General features: G+C 43.7%; 1 non-coding gene across 1 annotated transcript; it reads right to left on the reverse strand.

The window, feature by feature from the left end:
* Positions 1-3,203: 3,203 nt before the first annotated feature.
* Positions 3,204-3,277, reverse strand: TRNAP-GGG (transfer RNA proline (anticodon GGG)). The gene has a single exon. It is a non-coding gene; the product is annotated as a tRNA-Pro (tRNA).
* Positions 3,278-20,000: the final 16,723 nt, after the last annotated feature.

The following is a 20,000-nucleotide window of genomic DNA, read 5'->3' on the forward strand; positions in this document are numbered from 1 at the left end:
TTCGGGATTGTTGTTGTCCTCTGAAAAGCCTGCAAGGGGAGTTAACCACTCGGATAGCAAATCGGGACCAGTTTCTCCTCCAGCGAGATTGACTCCTATTGATCCAACCAACGAAGTTGGTATCGACAGTACTACTGAAGGCAATACCATCGAAACGTCTGATTCCTTAGGATATAGAGACTCAGAACGAATATTGGACTCTGCAGAAACTTTTCTATCGACTGAATCTTCCCCGTCATAACCTCCTGCTGAATCGACTCCTTCGTCTCGCGGGGGTGGAGGAACATCATACCCATCTCCACTCGTTGCTATCGTTTTGGTGTTACTCCGAATGACACTATTCATAGAGGAATGGGATGAATTGGTACCGCCACCGGCGCGTAGATTCCCCTCAAACGTGAGGAGATAGATGCGGAACATGTAGAAAGCAGTTGGAACTGCTGTGAATGAGGCTATACATCCGGGGGGAAAGGAACGTAGCCAACTCTTTGCAATAATTTCATCTTTGGACCGGAAACGAGCTAGAGGTGGTATACCACAGAGAGAGAGAGTACCTGAAAGAAAAGTGATTCCAGTAATTGGCATATATTTTCGCGAACCACCCGTGGGAGACATATTTTGACTTCTATTGGGAGAGTATCCGACAACCCTTTCCATCGAATGAATTACTGAACCGGATCCGGGAAATAGCAAAGCTTTGGGATGGGCATGTGTAATGAGGTGAAACAACGAAGGTTTATAAGCACCGAGACCTAGAGCCAGCATCATGTAGCCCAATTGAGACATAGTAGAATAAGCTAAACCTTTCTTGATATCCTTCTGGGCAAGAGCTATCGTCGCTCCCAGTAGAGCCGTTATTCCGCCTATCCAGGAGATAACATTCATGCTTAGAGGTAAGGTTTCAAACAATTCAAGCATTCGAGCTACAAAAAAAATTCCCGCAGCTACCATAGTAGCGGCGTGTATAAGAGCCGAAATAGGTGTGGGTCCTTCCGTTGCATCGGGCAACCATACGTGGAGTGGGGATTGTGCAGATTTAGATACCGGACCCAAAAATGGTAGAGGAGCACATGTATTGGCAAGGGAGGAGCCGGCGCTGTTGTTATCAATCAACTCACTAAATCAATCACACGATTCGCGGATCTCGAAACTACCAGTTATCCAATACGTACCTAATATACCCAATAATAATCCGAAATCTCCTGTACGATTAGTTGCAAAAGCTTTTTGGCAGGCATTAGCAGCACTTGGTCGTGCGAACCAAAAACCTATCGGCGAGTAAGAGCACATCCCTACTAATTCCCGAAAAACATGAATCTGTATTGGATTGGGACTGAACACTAATCCTGACGTGGAGGCAGTGGAGAAACTTAAATAGACGGGAAACCTTACGTATCCCTAGTCGTGACGCATATGACTATCACTGTAAATCATAACCAAGACACCTATGGTGGTGACTGATATCGACGTAATGGAAGTAAGTGAATCAACTGAAAATCCTATCTTTGGAGAAATATCGTCGTTGGGAATCCATGACCATGAGTATTCAAAAGTGGAGCGACCAGTAACTTGTTGCCAGAATGTTGCGATAGAGACGGACATAGCTGCGGCTAATGAAAGAACACTGAGCATAGCACGTATACGACGAAGGCTCTTAGTGGCTTTTGGAAAAAGAAACGATGCCAATCCGATCAAACCAGAGGTTACGAATGGGCGTGAGGGGACAATCCAAGCACATTCATAAGATAATTCCATAAACATATTTAACCCGGGTTGGAACTCTTTCTGTCAATAGTTGTCAGATATATGGAGCGTCGAAGAATGGAATATATATGGACAGGTGAGATCACGCGTATCAAACCGAATAATCCATTTGTTTCTCGTTCTGGTGCGAGCCCGGCGTCGAGACTTGACAGGAATCAAATGTGTCGGAGATACTTATCTAGGTTCCATTTTTTGACCCCAAACCGATTGAGTTGTTTTGGGTTATTTTTCACACGACAAGACTATTACGGATAGACATGCAGCAATTGATACTGGAGGAAAACAACTCCGAGTAGAACCGGGGAGATTCTATGATGTTCGTCACTTCGCTCTGCTTGGGCACAACGCATCAGAGTCCAATACGGTAATGTCGATATATCGAGTTTCATTGGTTTGTCACGGATCCAAAATTGATCTCGGACATCCCCGGCTGAGTAACGCAACTGCTAGGGGGCGCGTCTTGCATCCCTGTTTCGAGAGGAAGAAAGTGATACGGAAGATCCATTCTAAGAAGAAGACGCGAAGGAAATCGGGATACAGACAGGATTTGGTTCGATCTGTAGTAGATCCCATTTGCTTAAATGGAAAGGAGTTGGTTGGTTAGCAAATTGTTATCATAAAGAAGTCAATGATTCTTGCTGGGATTCTTTTGCATAGAATGGAAACCCAGTTCCCCCAGTTGTTCCCCTTCTAATGATTCTACGCAATCACCCCCTCCCTCATTATATTGATTCTACTCGTACGTATCAACATACTCGTCGCATTCATTTCGATGATAAAACCGAATAGATAGATTTCATTATGGCAGTTCCAAAAAAACGTACTTCTAGGTCGCGGAGGAAGATTCGCAATCATATTTGGAAGACCCAAACTAATGAAGTAGCATCGAAAGCTTTTTCTCCAGCTAAATCCATTTTGACTGGACGGTCGAGAAGTTTTTACTATGTGACAAATGAAAAAATTTCTGAAACTGGTCAGTAGTACTCCCCGGTTGTAACAGGAATTGCCGTATCAATAGGACGTGGGGTCGGTCGGAATAGATAGTGAACTATTTGTTTGTTGGAACGGGGAAGACGAGATAAGTGATTGTCAGGGAACTTATTGATGAATTTGGATCCCTAGTAAGTAGTACGGGTACATGTTGATATTATTGCGTGACGGTACCGTGCGGTAAATAAAATCCAAATACTAACAGAGTTGTATCAATGAATGTTGGTAATAACCACGAGGGGGGGGGGGTTACGTGCATGAAGAAGGAGCCCAATCCCTCTCTTCCTTCCTATGATACAAGGGTCTCGATCACGATCATCGATTTATCTCTATCCCTACTACGAATGGGTATGGGTCGATAACACCCAAAGAGAATCGGGAGATAAATCTGCGTTCCCGGAACGGGAACGTCTTCTATTCCGTTTAAAATATGTTCCGACCTCGTTTATTCGGAATAGCAGGATTTGAACCTGCGACCTCCATCACCCCAAGATGGCACGCTACCGAGCTACGCCATATCCCGTTATTCCTATACAAGTATAGCGCCGTATACCTAATCAACTATAGACAGGGAAGGTCCCTTGTTGTGCGTGTGTACTCTCCCCCAGGAAGATTGACGATTCACCCGAAGATGTGATATCATTAATTACGATAAGTATAACGAGTAGCGAGCCGCTATGGTGAAATTGGTAGACACGCTGCTCTTAGGAAGCAGTGCTAGAGCATCTCGGTTCGAATCCGAGTAGCGGCATTTAATTTCAACCTGCAGGCGAGGGCTGTGTCTGATACAACCACTGGGAAAAGCAGTAGGAATAGGGAATTCTCCCCGTTTCGACGTTTAAGGGGTAAACCCGAAATCTCCTGGGAATAATGGGTGGGTGGTACATACTCTCCAAAATCTCACTAATTCACTGGATTCTCCTCATTACGATTCACACCGATATAGAGCACATATTCGCTCACATTTCTTTTCTTACGCTTCTTTCCGTCACTCTGTTTCACCGGATGGGGCTGGCTCGCAAGCTCAAGAGACTCATTAGTTTGAGCGTTGGAGGTATGACAATTGCTTTCATCTGTATAACGGGATTTACGACGATTCGTCGGATTCAACCCAAACATCTACCACCGAGCAATCTACATGAATCATCTATGTTTCTTTCACGGAGCTTCTCCCCAATGCATGTAATTATGAGAATTAGGAGTCGGAACGAATGGTCAGGTGCAGTCACGGCACCAGGTGCCATGTCGACCCATGGATTCGCAACTCTGGGTCTTCCTGAGGAAATGCAACAATCCACACCGCTAGTACCTGCTCTGCAACCTCATCGGTTAATGACGCATGTAAGTATGATGCCACTAAGCCATGTGACTTCGTTATGTGGATCTCCATCAGCAACATCTCCACCGATTGCCACCTATGACGCAGAACAATTTTCTATCCCCGGTCCAAATCAAGAATTTCCTACCTGGACCCCCTCTCCGGGAGTGGATATACACTGCTACGAGCAGGCAGGAAGTAATCCGAGAAACAGTTTTCATCGACTATCCTTGAATTCACGTAGGTGCCGATTGATCCACCAATTGGACCGATGGAGTTATCGAATCATCAGCTTAGGGTTTCCTCTACTGACTGTTGGTATTCTCTCTGGAGCAGTGTGGGCTAATGAAGCGTGGGGATCCTACTGGAGCCGGGACCCTAAGGAAACCTGGGCATTAGTGACTCGGCTGATATATGCTATTCATCTCCATACCAGAATAACTAGTGGTTGGCAGGGGGAAGGGCCTGCTATTGTAGCATCTACAGGATTCTTCATTGCTTGGATTTGTTTCTCAGGGGTTAATCCACCAGGAATCGGTTTACATAATCACGGGTGGCTTACTTAATAATTAGGTAGAAGACCGCTAATTCGATCGGGGGGAGAGATAACAAAAAATGTTACCTCGTCAGATGCTTGAAGTGTTACATGTAATCAATTCGTGATTTGAATCAGAGTCTGCATGAGGAATCGCGCTGTGGATTCCTCACCCAGACATTCATGCAATTACGTCGCCAGCGGCATGGATTCCCACTGCCTTCCCTTATAGGAATTAATACCAGAACCGCTTCCAAGAGTAATCCTCATTGAATAGATATGTTCGACTACCGATCCAAACGATACTGCGTTTTATTGCCCCTCTACTATCCCATAAAAGAGTACGGAACCAGGATAGATAGTATTTTGTGATTCCGTAGAGATGCAACCATGTCTGGATACAGACCGATACCGAGGATTGGTAAAGAGAGACAAATCGATATGAATATTTCCCGCGGTCCGGAATCAACTGAATATGGATCCGAATAGTTGGATATTCTGTATCCGTAGAATATTCGACGTAACATAGATAACAAATAAATGGGAGTTAATACTGTACCAATCGCTTCGACTACTACAACCGATAACTTAGATATAGATGAATAATGCTGATTAGTCACTATTCCTGGAAATACCATCAATTCCGATACAAACCCACTCATCCCGGGTAATGCAAGGGATGCCATTGAGAAGATACTAAACATAGTAAATATCCTGGGCATTGGGGTAGCCATCCCCCCTAATTGATCGAGATAAAGGGTACGTGTCCTATCGTAACAAGTCCCTGCAAGGTAAAATAGAGCGGCACCTATTAACCCATGGGAAATCATTTGTAACACAGCTCCATTAAGACCCGTATCTGTCACGGATCCAATTCCAATTGTTACAAAACCCATATGGGAAATTGATGAATACGCTATTCTCCTCTTAAGGTTACGCTGACCCGGCGGAATCAGGGATGCATAAACAATTTGGACTGATCCGAATAGCACCAACCACGAAGCAGGTATGGAATGAGCATGAGGTAATAATTCCATATTAATTCGAATCAATCCATACCCTCCCATTTTTAGTAATACCCCAGCCAGCAACATACATGTGCTGTAATGTGCTTCCCCATGAGTGTCTGGCAACCAAGTATGAAAAGGGAATATTGGCAGTTTCACGGCATACGCCACGAAGAATCCTAGATAAGAAAGCACTTCTAGTGATATAGGATGTGATCTGCTTGCCAAATCTCGGATATTGAAGGAGGGTTCCTGGGTCCCGTAGAAACCCATAGTTAGGGCTCCTATTAGGAGAAAGATAGAACCACCAGCTGTGTATAGAATAGACTTCGTGGCTGAGTATAGACGTCTCTTCCCACCCCACATACATAAAAGTAGGTAGATTGGGATTAATTCCAACTCCCACATAGGAGAGGAAAGCGAAATGTCTCGAGAAGCAAACAGTCCTATTTGGCCGCTATACATGGCCAACATCAAGAAATAGAATAGACGTGTATTCCGCGTAACTAGCCAAGCTGCTGAGGTTGCCGAAGTAGTGACAAATCCTGTCAGTAGAATGAGACCCATGGAGAGTCCATCAATACCTGAACTCCGATGGGAATTGATTGAATTTATCCAACTAGAATCCTCCACCAATTGAATGCATTGATCATCGATATGGAAGTGACAATGAAAGATATAAATGATTAGTAGAAATTCCGATATACAAATGCCTGGGGTATACCACCGAACGATCTTATTCCCATTGGAGGGAAGCATTGGAAATAGCGAACCCGCCAGAATCGGAAAAAGAACAATTGTGGTTAACCAGGGTACGTTACTCATCGTGGATGGAAAAATATTTTAGCGGGGGGGAGGGGGGGGGGAATCTTAATACCCCAACTCATACTCAATAGAATTGAGTATGAATCTTTGAGTATGAGTTGGAAAGAAAACGATTCGATTCTTGAATCTCTTTCTTGACCGATGAATCAATAAGCTAGACCCATACTACGAGTCGTCTCAGCTCCCGGATAGACGCGTACACTCGAGGAATCTGTTGGACAAGCGGATTCACGTCTCTTACAACCTACACAGTCTTCTGTTCTAGGAGCAGAAGCAATTTGATTGGCTTTACACCCATCCCGGGGGATCGTTTCCAATGCATCTGTCAGACAGGCTCTTACGCATTAGGTGCAACCAATACATGTGTCATAGATCTTTACTGAATGTGCCGTCGAATTTGTTCACTCCTATTGGATTGACGTGTCAAAGATATTCTCCTGTTGGGGTTGTTGAGGTGTACCTACCCTCCCCCCTGCCCCCTACCCCTTATTTTCCATTCAATCAAATCTAAGATTTGTATTGATTTGGTTTTTCCGCATCTACCTACATAGACACTCCGTGGGTGGAACTCTCCCATCATCCTCGTGAAATGAATGGGTTCTGCAATATGGGGAGGGACGGTACAAGACAATTTTAAGGAACGGGATAGGTAGGGATTCAGATAGGTATGACATAATTTTTCGGAATGAAATGCAATTGTTAGGGGGAAAACGACAGCATTACCAGCTGGATGTGATACACCTGCATTGAATAGCGATTCGCCCAAATAAATAGCGTCATCGACGAATCAATTACCATTTTAACAAATCAAATTGATCGATACGAGTCGATCTTCTATTACGCTGGATGACCGAAGCAATGGATAACCCAATAGCAGCTTCGGCAGCTGCAACGGCTATTACGGATATTGAAAAGATTTCCCCCTTCATTTGTTCATTGTCAAAGAAATTGGAGAATGCTACGAGATTTATATTAATGGCATTCAGAATCAGCTCAAGACACATCAGTGCCCTAATCATGTTTCGACTCGTGATTGATCCGGAAAAGCCAACGCGATAGGGATAAGCACCTAGAATCAGTCCATGTTCGAGCATGATGTATTAACCCCCCGGAAACTTAATTGGTTAACCTACGAGATGAGTTTACGAGAAGTTGTAATTAATTAGAAAGATGGGGAGTCATCTCCAGACGACGAAGCAGGTTCTTCGTCGGGTCTGGTTATTCCTTCACCACGAGCCATTGTAATCGCCCCTACTGAAGCCACTAGGAGGAGGATAGAAAGGAGTTCGAATGGAACCAGAAATTGTGTTAACAATTGGTATCCAATTCGCTGGATGTTGTTTTTTGAGACTCCCCCCACAACATCCCTCGATGGGTCGATTGGATTTATATCAGACCATTTCGTATCTCGAATTGTAGTGGTTGATAAGATAGATAGACCCGTACAAGCTCCTAAGGCAATAGTATCTCCCATATTCCAGGAAATGGTTGAATTGGAATCTACTGGTTCGTCAATAACCGTTACGGCAGACACGATCGAAACATTTATAGCTCCTACATAGATAGGCGATTGTGCGGCAGCTACAGAATCGGCATTCGGTACGAGATATGGGAGAGATATACAGATAAACACCAGTCCCGATGAAGAGGCGGAATAAACTATATTAGCAGATAATACCACTCCTACACTTCCCAGTAGAATACCTAATTCGATTAGTATCAAGACAGATTCATAAATTGATTCAGGTAGATTCATTATGCCCAGTTATTTTGATTCTCCCATCTCACTATATTACTATTCAATAACGACGTGTATGTGTGTGACCTACTTATGTAGACACACCCCCCCCTATTGGTAGAAATAATTGAAGGAGGGATATCTCTGCATAGCAGAGATATCTCGATATTGAATCATCTCCGACTTACTATTTTTTCTAACCAGGGAGTCGGTCTATCTTCCAAACTTCAGACGGAGATTCAATTGACACCACGAGTGACAGTTCGATTATTGGGATCTCCTTTCGTGACTCCCCCAGATGAATAACTCAGAGTTGGAACTACTTGAATTGCGGAATCCTGGGAGACAGAGAGGGGCAAACGTCCCGGAGCCATTTGATCATAATTTGATTCGTGACGATCATAAGTCGAGGGTTCATACTCCTCAGTCATTGACAAGCAATTTGTTAGGCGGTATTCGACACAATTCCCACAGAAGATACGAACTCCGAAATCAATGCTATAACTTCTTAATCGTTTTTTTCTGATGCTTCTTATCAATCTCCGGTCGACGACAGGCAGGTTAATCAGACATACTCGGACACGTACCTCACAAGCAATGCATTTGTCAAATTCAAAATGAATTCGTCCACGGAATCGTTCGGATGATATAAGTTTCTCGTAGGGGTATTGGATAGTCACAGGTAAACGATTCAGATGGTCTAGAGTAACCGCAAAACCTTGACCAGTATACCTCGCAGCTCGTATTGCTCGTTGACTATAATCCTGGAATCCAGTTACCGTGGGAAACATGTGATAGATAATCCTGGGGGAGTTCCTTAGTTTCTAGAGATTGGATAGATTAAAATCGGGGTGACATTGATGTAAACTATGAGGGGAATATCTCATTTTAGAGATGGTAGTCGAAACGAAGCTGTCAGCAACGGATTTCCCGGAGCAACGGGCAGAAGAGATTTCCAGCCGAGATCTAGTAATTGGTCTATTCTGACTCTAGGTAATGTCCATCTCGTTGCGATAGAAATGAATAGGAATAGATAAGACTTGGCTGATGTGGTAATGACACCTGTTACTGCATCGAATACATCAAAGGATTCACTGCTGAGAGTCCGAAAGGGAAAAATTTGCCCTAATTCTTGAAGAAATGGAATTGGTGAATCCCATCCACCCGGATAAAGGACTGTTACAAACGACGAGGAAACCAATGAATTTGGGTAAGAACCAACATAGAATGAACCAGATTTTATACCTGAATATTCGGTTTGATAACCCGCTACCAGTTCCTCCTCCGCCTCTGGTAGATCAAATGGCAACCTTTCACATTCTGCCGATGGGGATATGAAGAAAGCTATAAAGCCTATAGGTTGACGCCGCAGATTCCATCCCAGAAAACCATACTTAGATTGTGTTTCAACTATGTCAACCGTACTTAAGCTATCAGATAATTATAGTCGACGGTACAATTGCTATTACCACCTCTGATTCGAAACCGTACATGAAATTGGGATTTCATACGGCTCCCCATAAGTCACCCGAGAGGGGGATTGGTAGTTAATCACTTCCTTTGCGCGACACCCCCCTGAGGAGCGTCCCAATCTCAACCAATGGGATTCTGTTTGCTACAGGGAGTGATAGCTTCTGAATCCATCTCAACCTTTTCAGTTATTTTTTGATATAATTCGGAATCTTCCACCGTTTCTCGGTGGAATGGGATTTACCGATACTTCTTTTATATCTCCACATAGATGGATCCCTACCTATCTTTATTTCAGCCGAGAAGAGGATTAGCCTGAGGATTCCTATGATCCCAATCCTCTTGAGACTACTACGTAAAGGAGATACTCGCATATATCAATAATTTTTTCCGCCAGGGGCAGAAAAATCAAACCGTTGAAAGGATTACTTCGTTCCGGATAGTCATAATCTAAGTAGATAGGAATATACTCGGGATTGGGATTTTCAAGATGTACTACCTAGTCATCCCTACCGAGGCTAAGTCTTTATCCAATTAAAGAGAAAAGAGATTTTATTATGCAACTTTTTTCTCCACCCTTCTCACAAATCTCTTGTGTATATTAGTGTTCCTGACCATCCACTCCCGCTCAATCCCGGAAAAGAGGTTCAGTCCCTTCTTGTCCCCGCTTCAGGCCCTGTAAATCTATCCCGTACCTGGGGGCAAACAGTGTTTACTGCTCGGACATGCTTTCACTCCCGTACATGGGGGATGGGACTCGATTCACTCGCTGCAAGACGCTGTTCGATCTCACCCAGATGACTATCCAGTTGTTCTGTCAAATCAGTGAAAGATTCTTCATTCCGAATCTCTATATCGGAATAACCCTCTTCCCATCAATCTTATTCAGCGAGTCGCACGTGGGGATATGGATAGTACACATGGGGCTGGGGGTATTTCGTAACTAATTGATTGAGCAGCAGCTCTAAGACCACCTGGAGGGGAATATTTATTATTTGAACCATATCCTGCCATAAGTAGCCCTAGGGGAACGATACTTGAGATGGCGATCCAAGAGAAAGCACCTATACTCAGATCAGCTAGAATAATGTGCTGCCCGAAGGGTATCACCAAGTGGCTTATAAAGACTGGTATGACTACCACAGCTGGTCCAATATTGAATAGCCAAGTATCGCCCCTGGCTGGAACAATATCTTCCTTCAGTAGGAGCTTGACTCCATCGGCCAGGGATTGGATAATTCCCAAAGGACCTGCATATTCAGGTCCGATACGCTGTTGTACCCCCGCAGATACCTTTCACTCGAGCCGTACGATAACTAATACTCCTACTGTAATTCCTACGATAAGGGTGGGAATGGAAATCAGAATCCAAATCAATTCGGAAGAATCTCTCGAAACTCCCAATTTGTGAAATAAGTCAATCACGCGTTCCTCGAAATTTTTTGTACCAATTGCCGTTTCGGCGATCAACCTCCCCCATGATGATATCTATACTACCTAATATTGTCGTAATATCGGCTAGTTTCATTCCTTCTACCAATTGAGAGAGAATTTGCAGATTTATGAAGCCAGGCGGACGAATCTTCCGTCTCCGGGGAGAAACACTATCATCTCCAATCAGAAATATCCCTAATTCCCCTTTGGGAGCTTCCACCCTTACGTAATGCTCCTGCTCAGGTAATTTGAAAGTGGGAGAGGATTTCTTACCGACAAATTGATAGTCAAAATCATTCCATCCCATTTCCTTTCGTTGCTGACTAAGGCGTCGAGATTCCAAATTTTCATATGGACCTCCCGGAAGGAGTCTCGAGGCCTGTTGAATTATTCTTATGGATTCTCTCATCTCGCCGATTCGTACCAAATAACGGGCCAATGAATCTCCTCCTGTTTGCCATTGGATCCGCCAATCCGATTCGTCATAACATTCGTAGTGATCCACCTTGCGAAGATCCCATTGAATCCCCGAGGCTCGCAACATGGGTCCGGATAAGCCCCGATCTATAGCTTCTTCCCTACCAGTGACACCTATCCCCTCCACTCGTTTCAGAAATATAGGATTATTTGTGATAAGTCGTTCATATTCATCGACTTTTGAGAGGCAATAGTGGCAGGAATCCAAACATTTATCTAGCCACCCATATGGTGAATCTACCGCTACTCCCCCGACGCGGAAATAATTATGCGTCATTCACATCCCGTAGCAGACTCAAGTAAATCATAAATCATTTCCCTTTCTCGAAATGTGTAGAAAAAAGGGGTTTGTGCACCGACATCCGCCAGAAAAGGTCCGAGCCATGACGGGTGGGGAGCTATTCGACTTAGCTCGAGCATAATAACTCGTATGTAACTAGCTCTTCTCGGTATTTGAATATTTGCCAACTTCTCCGGCGCATTCACTGTTATTGCCTCGGTAAACATGGTGGCTAAATAATCCCATCTCGTCACGTGGGGAAGATACTGCAGAATCGTCCGGTTTTCAGCAATTTTTTCCATCCCTCTATGTAAATAGCCAAGTATTGGTTCACAACCAACGACATTTTCACCGTCTGGAGTAACAATAAGTCGAAGGACACCGTGCATCGACGGGTGGTGGGGACCCATACTCACTATAACTGGATCCACTTTCGTAGGAGGTATACCCATGAATTATGTTCCTGGTAATTTTTGCAGACCCTAGCTTCGGTAGAACTGGATTTCTATAAATTGGAATCGGCGTCTCTTCAATCTCCGAATACCCAAGTTGCTTATTATGTTATCGTATAAAGTCGGATCCTTTTTGGATGAATGAATTAAGAGACGCTTGCGTCTTCCCAATAATTTCCACAAACCCCTCTGAGAGGAGTAATCCTTGGAATGTGATTTCAAATGAGAAGTGAGTTTCGAGACTTGATCGGTCAAGTAGCATATTTGAGACTCAGCAGACCCTGTATCCCCTTTCTCACAAATCAACGTCGAATTGGTAGATATAGCCTTATCCGTAATAGTAGTAATAATAATTGTTTATCGAATTCATTGTATAGGATTTGCCTACTAATTCGGGTAGTATTGGTCCGAGCGAGGGAGATGAATACTCCTATAATCGGGGAAATCGTCACTCAATAGATTCGGTTATCGGTGGGAATTTGTTTCCCACCAACGAGTAGTTACAGCTCCGCATCTGATAAGTAAGGTAGGTATCTGCCCCTCCTTCTATCACACACTTGATTGAGATTACCAAGATGTTAGTAATATTAGTCGAGCAAATTGTCGAATCTACGTATTCTCCCCCCCGTCTCAAATAATGGGATACATGCGTATTCTGGGCGTGGCAAATCGACTTCCATTATTTGTGTCGAAGCGGAATCTGTTCATACAAGCTAATTCTTCTAAGCGATAACTGGGCCAAAGGAAACGTTTGATTTTCTGAGTCCCACTCAGGTCGCTAGACTCTTCACTCTTGTTCATCCATTCCACTCCAGAAGGGTAGCCCAAAGGGTCCCTTTCGGATTTCACGGAGCTCAAAATCAATAGGGATCTGAGAAATCGCGATTTGCGACGATGTCTCGGAAGCAGGAGATCTTCGATGTTATGGAGATAGGAGCGATTCCTATTCCTCTCCCCATTGATGAGTGACAAACGCAGCATGCACCCGCCAAATATATTTCTATTCAATCTTCTTTTGAATCTGTTTCGAAATTTCAGTGGGATACTAACCATTTTATACATGAGAATCTAATCATCGAATATTCGCGGTAAACGATGGGCTGAAATAACAAACAAATCATCTAGAATCTCGCGTTTCTCTTCGTTGAGAAAAAGATTCAACAAATCGCAATCTATACCCATATTGACACAGAAGGAAGTAAGATCCTGCTCATTTTCTAATACGTTGATGAGAGATATCAAATCCCTCAGTCTTTATAATTCTCTTTCTAATGCTTCGGATTCCCATTTCCATTGAAAAATATAATAGTGACTCCCCCTCTCTCTTAGAAGTATTTCATCCGAATCAATCTCTTCTTCCTGTAACCCGTAATCCGTGCCTAATCTCTGAAATCTTTCATTTGGGGTAGCGGGAACCCTCTCCCACAAAATAGAAGTCCCAGGTACAAATTTCGATCTTGTTTCGTATACATCCTTTGCTTCCGCGGGATCCGGAATTACCCACAACACCAAATCGGATTTCGGATTCAACTCACGTTCCGGATCAAGTATTCGTGGATGAGAAATTCCCTTCCCTGCAATAAGTTCTCTGATACGATTCCCTAAACGAGTTTCCCTTATCGCCGCATTCCACCCCGCCGGAAATTTTTGTATATCTACATCTCGTGAGGAATCAATAAAACTATGTAACAAATAACTGTATTTACGACGTTTATTGATATTTCTCACTCGATCTCTGAGGAAAGGGGTTTCAGTATATATGGAATAATCGTTTTGTCTATCACGAAATACATATTCATGCTCGGCGAGAAAACTTCCCCCGATGCTTCTGAATCCATATAAATTTTCGATGTCCGATCTCCATCTCTTCGGTGCAATTTTTTGCCATAACTCCAATGACAGGTTGTACTTGTCGGGACAGCCTAACAAACTCCCCAAATCATTTGCATTCAATTCCCAAAGTTGTTTGGAAAGTCCCCGCATCGTAGCAAAATTATTAATATGTTCATCGATACCATACCCACGTACAATCCCGCCAGTTCTGTCATCGGGACATCCCACGGAATCGCTCTTTCCCCCGTCATGTTTACCGCCATCAAAAAATTCTGGGGTTTCCCCTCCCCCTTTCGGATAACAACCATGATCACCGCGCGGATAATTCCAATCTTCCGAAGCATCATCCAGATTCTCATTATCCTTACATCCCTTCCGGTTATCGAGATACCCCGCATCCTTGCTATCTTCCGCAATTTCCATCAAAGAATCCAAATCCAGGTTGTTTTTCATGCTTACATGCCACAGAATGTCGTGAATGTGCGCCTGAGACGGTAATCCTATAGATTGATTATCGATAACTCGCGGTATTCCCTCCCTAATTCCGGAAATAGCTAGAATTGGGTGGTTTGCATCCCCATGAACCCCACCAACTTGATTCGTCACTTTCACCAGTTGCACCCGAAATCTAGCAAAATTGTCGAGATAATGAGCAAAAGCTCTATTGACTCTTCGAAATAATCCCGCTACTAGTAGAAGATACTTCTCAAACAATTCTGCGACCGATATGCGGGATCTCAAATAAATTCCCTGAATATTGACTAATTTCGTTTGGAATCTCAAAGAACTAGTCAGATTTGTATTAATTAGTCTGTCATCTATTCCCGGTTTACTAAAACGGAGTGATTTGGTGCTACGCCCACCCCCGCCAACCCCTTCGGTTAACAGATTTCTGAATGCATGCTGTCTGATTCGGGTTCGGATTTGGATCCACCAACGGTATCTTTTACTGGTTCATCATCGGTACCCGCAAAGTATCGGGATTTATTATCAATGGGAATTGATGTTTCATCTATTCCACCAGTACCTGGTTCACCGTGTGACGGCCCCTCTTTCCACCCGGTCCCTGTATCATTTGGAATATCTCCCCCAACAAAATCGGTTCCACTCCAATTCTCCCAAATCCCTTCAATTTTACGAAGGAAATTCAATTTCCCCAATGGAAACCTTGCGGATACACCCAATTTGGAGTAGAGACGACGCATTTGCCTAGTCCGCAATGCGAGACTACGTCTCAAAATTCTCATCAATTTCTTCCGGATATGTTTCCAGAAGGAGGGATCTTTCTTAATAGTTCCAAAAGGTACATCTGTTTGGAATCCCCAAGCTGTTAAATAGCTAGATGGAGATTTTCCTCGCCTCAATCTATTTTTTCTCCCCGATTCCCGAGTCTTGAGATACCTGGGATTCATATCATTTTCCAAAATGGTTGGGCGCCTCCTCCCGCGAGTACGCCAAGGCTTCAACCGGAAAGGATACAAAATCTTTATCTGAAGACCCTCCTTCAACCAACGACCGGGTAAACGAGTGTGTGAGAATCCCTCGCCGTCGTAGGTGCATTTGATGTGGGATTCTTTGCGCCACTCACTCCAATCCTCATCCCATTCGGGAGCTTGAAAAAATAAAATACGACCGAAATTCTTGAGTGTTATCAATACAGGCAGTTTCACATATTTCCGAAGAGTCGATTGCATAACCAATAATAAACCCCGCCCCGTGTGGATGGAACTCACATCGAACCTAGCTGCTATAGCTGGGCGGTCGGATTTCGCTCGCTCCCCCTCTCTCGAGGATGAAAGAGATATTAGTTCCTGTTCGGGTTGGGTACTAGTTTCTCTCCTCGCGTCACCGGCCGATTCCTCAAAATCTACACCAGTTAATTCTCCGGCAGGAAATCGAAACGGAGTGGGTAGTTCCATTAATCTAAAGAAGAGAGGTGAATGTGCCTTATCTTGAAATACTTCCCAAACCAGTGTCTTACGTCTTCTGGAGCGCATAGAGCCTTTTATAGGTTTCCGACGAAAATCAGAGCTTTTTGCAAAACGTTTGACCAGTCTGCGTGTTTTCAGCCGCGTCTTCCCGACGCTGATTGCTAAATTTTTTAACTTTCTGTTACGAATATCAGTTGACCCACCCGCGACATCGAACCTATTATCATATATTAAGTGAGTATTGCGGGCCAATTCCTCCGACAGTTCCTCAATCTCGAGGATCGAACGTATTTTTTGTTTTGAAGAGTCAAGTCTTTCCCCACCAATTAGAGGTACGTCTAGCAAGCGGATCCAATCGAAGGCACCACAATCATCTCTGAGATAGGTGAAGAATAAAGCTAACTCTGTCGGAGATGAAGAAAATTTGAAGACTTGATCCCAAGTTACGGGGGTGGAATCACCCTTCGAAACTGAATAGTTTGTTTCTCCCACAACATCTTCAATCACGGCATCATCCGGTGTTTCGAACATGAAAATAAATATTTGCAAAGCATTTTTAGGTAATGCTTCCCGGGGAAGAGGAATCTCATTGCTTCTCAACTCTTTATACCTGATAGACACCCAATCCCGAATCTTATTACCGGAATTCAATTCATTGGCATACTCGTTGTTGTCAACCGCTTGCGATGCCAATGAATCAGACAGTATCCAGAATGAATCCGAGTTTGGAATCCTAGCACGACATGAATTATTCAAAAATGGATCATAAATCTTAGGTAATTCACCTCCGTTATCAGCCAATCCGGTCCTTCTTTCCATCGCTTTCCAGAAGATAGGCTCGGTGTCTAGGAATCGAATTCGGTCCTTTAACTCATTATTCAAATCCTTGTTTTTCCTGAATTGGTTCAAAATCCAGTCTTCATGCAGATGATGAGCTGGAAGTGGCATATCCGAATCCTCTAACGAGGTTCCTAACTGGTCTCCAAAGATCGACAAACTGGGTAACGCCGTGAGAGCCAACCGCTGTTTTCCACTAGTCAAACATTTGCTGAAAAAGTGATTTGATACTTGCTTCTTCACTAAGCTATCGCCGCCGAATCGGCTATTCTCTATATATCGTAAAGGACGATTTGGTTTGTATGGGTCGAACAAGGACGTGGGCCACGACTTGAAAATCCATAGCATCGAATCTGACAACTCCCGGAGATTGTTATCGAGCAAGACAAGTTCGTCTTCAAAATTCTTGGTGAAGAGAGGTACTGGAGCCTTACCCAAATAAACCAGTACATTAATGAGAACAACAATACTAAAAGTTTTGTAAATGACGCGTTTCATCAGCAGGTAGAGTATGGGTGAATCATATTCTACGCGAACCAGAAGTAATCTGGACAAGTAGCTGAATGACATATGACCGAGTGACCAACCCACGAAACTACTAATCAGAAATGTTATGTTGTTGCTATATCGAAAAATAAATAGGTGAATTGGTCTCGCCAATACGGGACTTGGTAAAAGAATTGGATTTAAAATCTGGAAAATGAAACTATCCAAGAATATATTACCGATTCGAAAGTCACTGAGTGAATTGGTCGGACGTAGAGTTCGATAATCCGGTAAATCCTTGGTTCGGAACCAGTAAAATAACATGTATGGTACTATTGGGACAGTTACAACATGTGGTTTCACTATCAATGCATATAGAGGTGAACAGAATATTGACAGAAATATTAGTAGCTATCCCATCATCAAACCACTCAAAGCGACGGTACCACTAAGATTCCCTCCCAAAAGAAAAGCTCTTATGGATAGTATTTGGGAGGGTCCAACGGGTAATGTTGTTAGTAATCCATAATATAGTCCGAATATTATAGGTGGACCTGCCACCTTCACCCGAGTAAGCAGCGAAACCTGCAGTAGATACAACGACATTTGAACGCTTTCTACGTTCATAATTATTTCCTTCCCATATTTTTCAGTTTTTTTTTTTTCCCGTAGAGTGCCGGCAACCTCTCCGTACCACTCCCGTAGCTAGCACAGCAACTCCTTCGGAAAGGAGTCGATGGATTTCTTAATCATGAGGAGACAGAATCCCATGATTAAGAATTTGGAGACGTCTCTATGCATTTCCCTCAATGGTCACTTCCCGTCACCCAATAATTCTATAATTTAGTGATTTGTTACCATCTGCTTCGACAGGTTACTCCAACCCAGACGCCCCGGATTATTATTACGCCGTAGGGGACGAGTAACAAGTTCAAGCACATCCCTCGCATTAGTGGATCCATGGATTTGGGCAAAGGTGAACTCGACAGACCATTTTGTATCAATACCTCTTGCTTCTAAAGGATTGGCATGAGCCATTCCAGTAATTGCTGAATCAGGTTTTAATTCATGCATACGCTGTATCTGGTTATAATTATCCGGTTTTTCCACGATCCGTGGCATGAGTGTACCCATCTCTTTGCAAGTATCTCGTGAGAAAGATGGCTCGGCAGCTTGATATCGTTTATCCATGTAGGGAATACCTGTTTCGTAGACAACCATTCCGCAGCGAATTGGGAATCTTGCTATAGAAATTTCTGATAGATTATCTCCCGTAAAAGATATAGATTTACCAGCTGCTATCTCAAGATAGTCTCTCAGACTCTTCCATATCTCATCCTCCCTCTCCTTCAAACCCTGAGGTTCCATATTAAAGGCGGAACAAATCTTTTCTATCCAAGCACGCGTCCCATCAGGACCAATAGGAAAAGGTGCTCCAATTAACTGGCATTTACGACGCCGCATCAGAGTCGTCGCTGTACGGCTCAGAGAGGGATTCACGCCGCAAACATACACTCCCTTGCCTAATGATGGAAGTTCAGTATATCTCTGGGAGGGTAACCACCCCGATACCTGAATGGATTGACGTTTCGATTCCGGATTCGGTTGAGAAGCTACAGTTGAAGTTAGAGATCCAAAAAGAACTGAAGCATGATTCTTTAATTTCCGTCCCTCCGGATTAGCCCCCCCCGCTTCCGTCGTCGCAGTGTCAACACCCCCAACTAAATCCTGTTTCTGTTCGTGTCTAGATATGTCAAATTCCGGACACCGATGCGTCGTGGCAGCTGATACAGTATCCTCTCCCTGAGTAAAAGCATAATCCGATCCATTGGCCCGCGCAACTACAATTGGTACTCCAAGTTCGTTTTCTAGCTTGGGTGCTATGCCTTCTAGGTCCGTCTTTGTTATTTCCGTGGTACATGTGCCAATCCAAATAATGACACTAGGGTTTCTATCTCGTTTTATTTGGATACAAATTCTCTCCAATTCCCCTTGATCATTTAATTGGGCCGAGACGTCCCCCTCTTCCGACTCTGCCATTGCATAACGAGGTTCCGCAAGGATCGTAACTCCAAGAGCGTTCTGTAAGAAATAACCACAAGTCTTTGTACCTACCACTGGGGAAAAGCTGTCTTCGATCTTTTGATATAACCAAGCCACACAACTAATGGGGCAAGAAGTGTGATAATTTCCGGTTTCACATTCAAAAGTGAGAGTTTCGGGAGTCTTCGTGAAAGGGTTTCCTCAGAAAGGGTACACATACAAGAAATTTGCAGTTTCGGTTTCGAATCATCGTAAAATCAAGCAGAATATCCTGTTGAGTTTGCTGGGCATTCCTCTGCCCCCCACCATCGGGATTCAGATAGAAATCGGAGAGCAGACTGAATAATTCTCTATCTGGAATTTCCCTTGGCACAACCCCTTCTGGTCGAGACAATATCTGATCCGCCACATTGGGATGGAAATCACAAACATAATTGAGATCTGATTGACATTCAGCCGTTTCAAACAATGTTTTCCCCTTCACCCTCGAGACCCGAATGTCCTCAATGAGAGGCAACACTTCCAGCACAGGCATCGGGCAGGCTTCTACATGTTTATCAATGAGATCTCTCCTAGATGT

This window comes from Dipteris shenzhenensis, unplaced genomic scaffold (genome assembly GCF_047967505.1).
Source record: "Dipteris shenzhenensis isolate YYH24624 ecotype China unplaced genomic scaffold, Dip_SZ_1.0 scaf0374, whole genome shotgun sequence".
Taxonomy (NCBI): Eukaryota; Viridiplantae; Streptophyta; class Polypodiopsida; order Gleicheniales; family Dipteridaceae; genus Dipteris; species Dipteris shenzhenensis.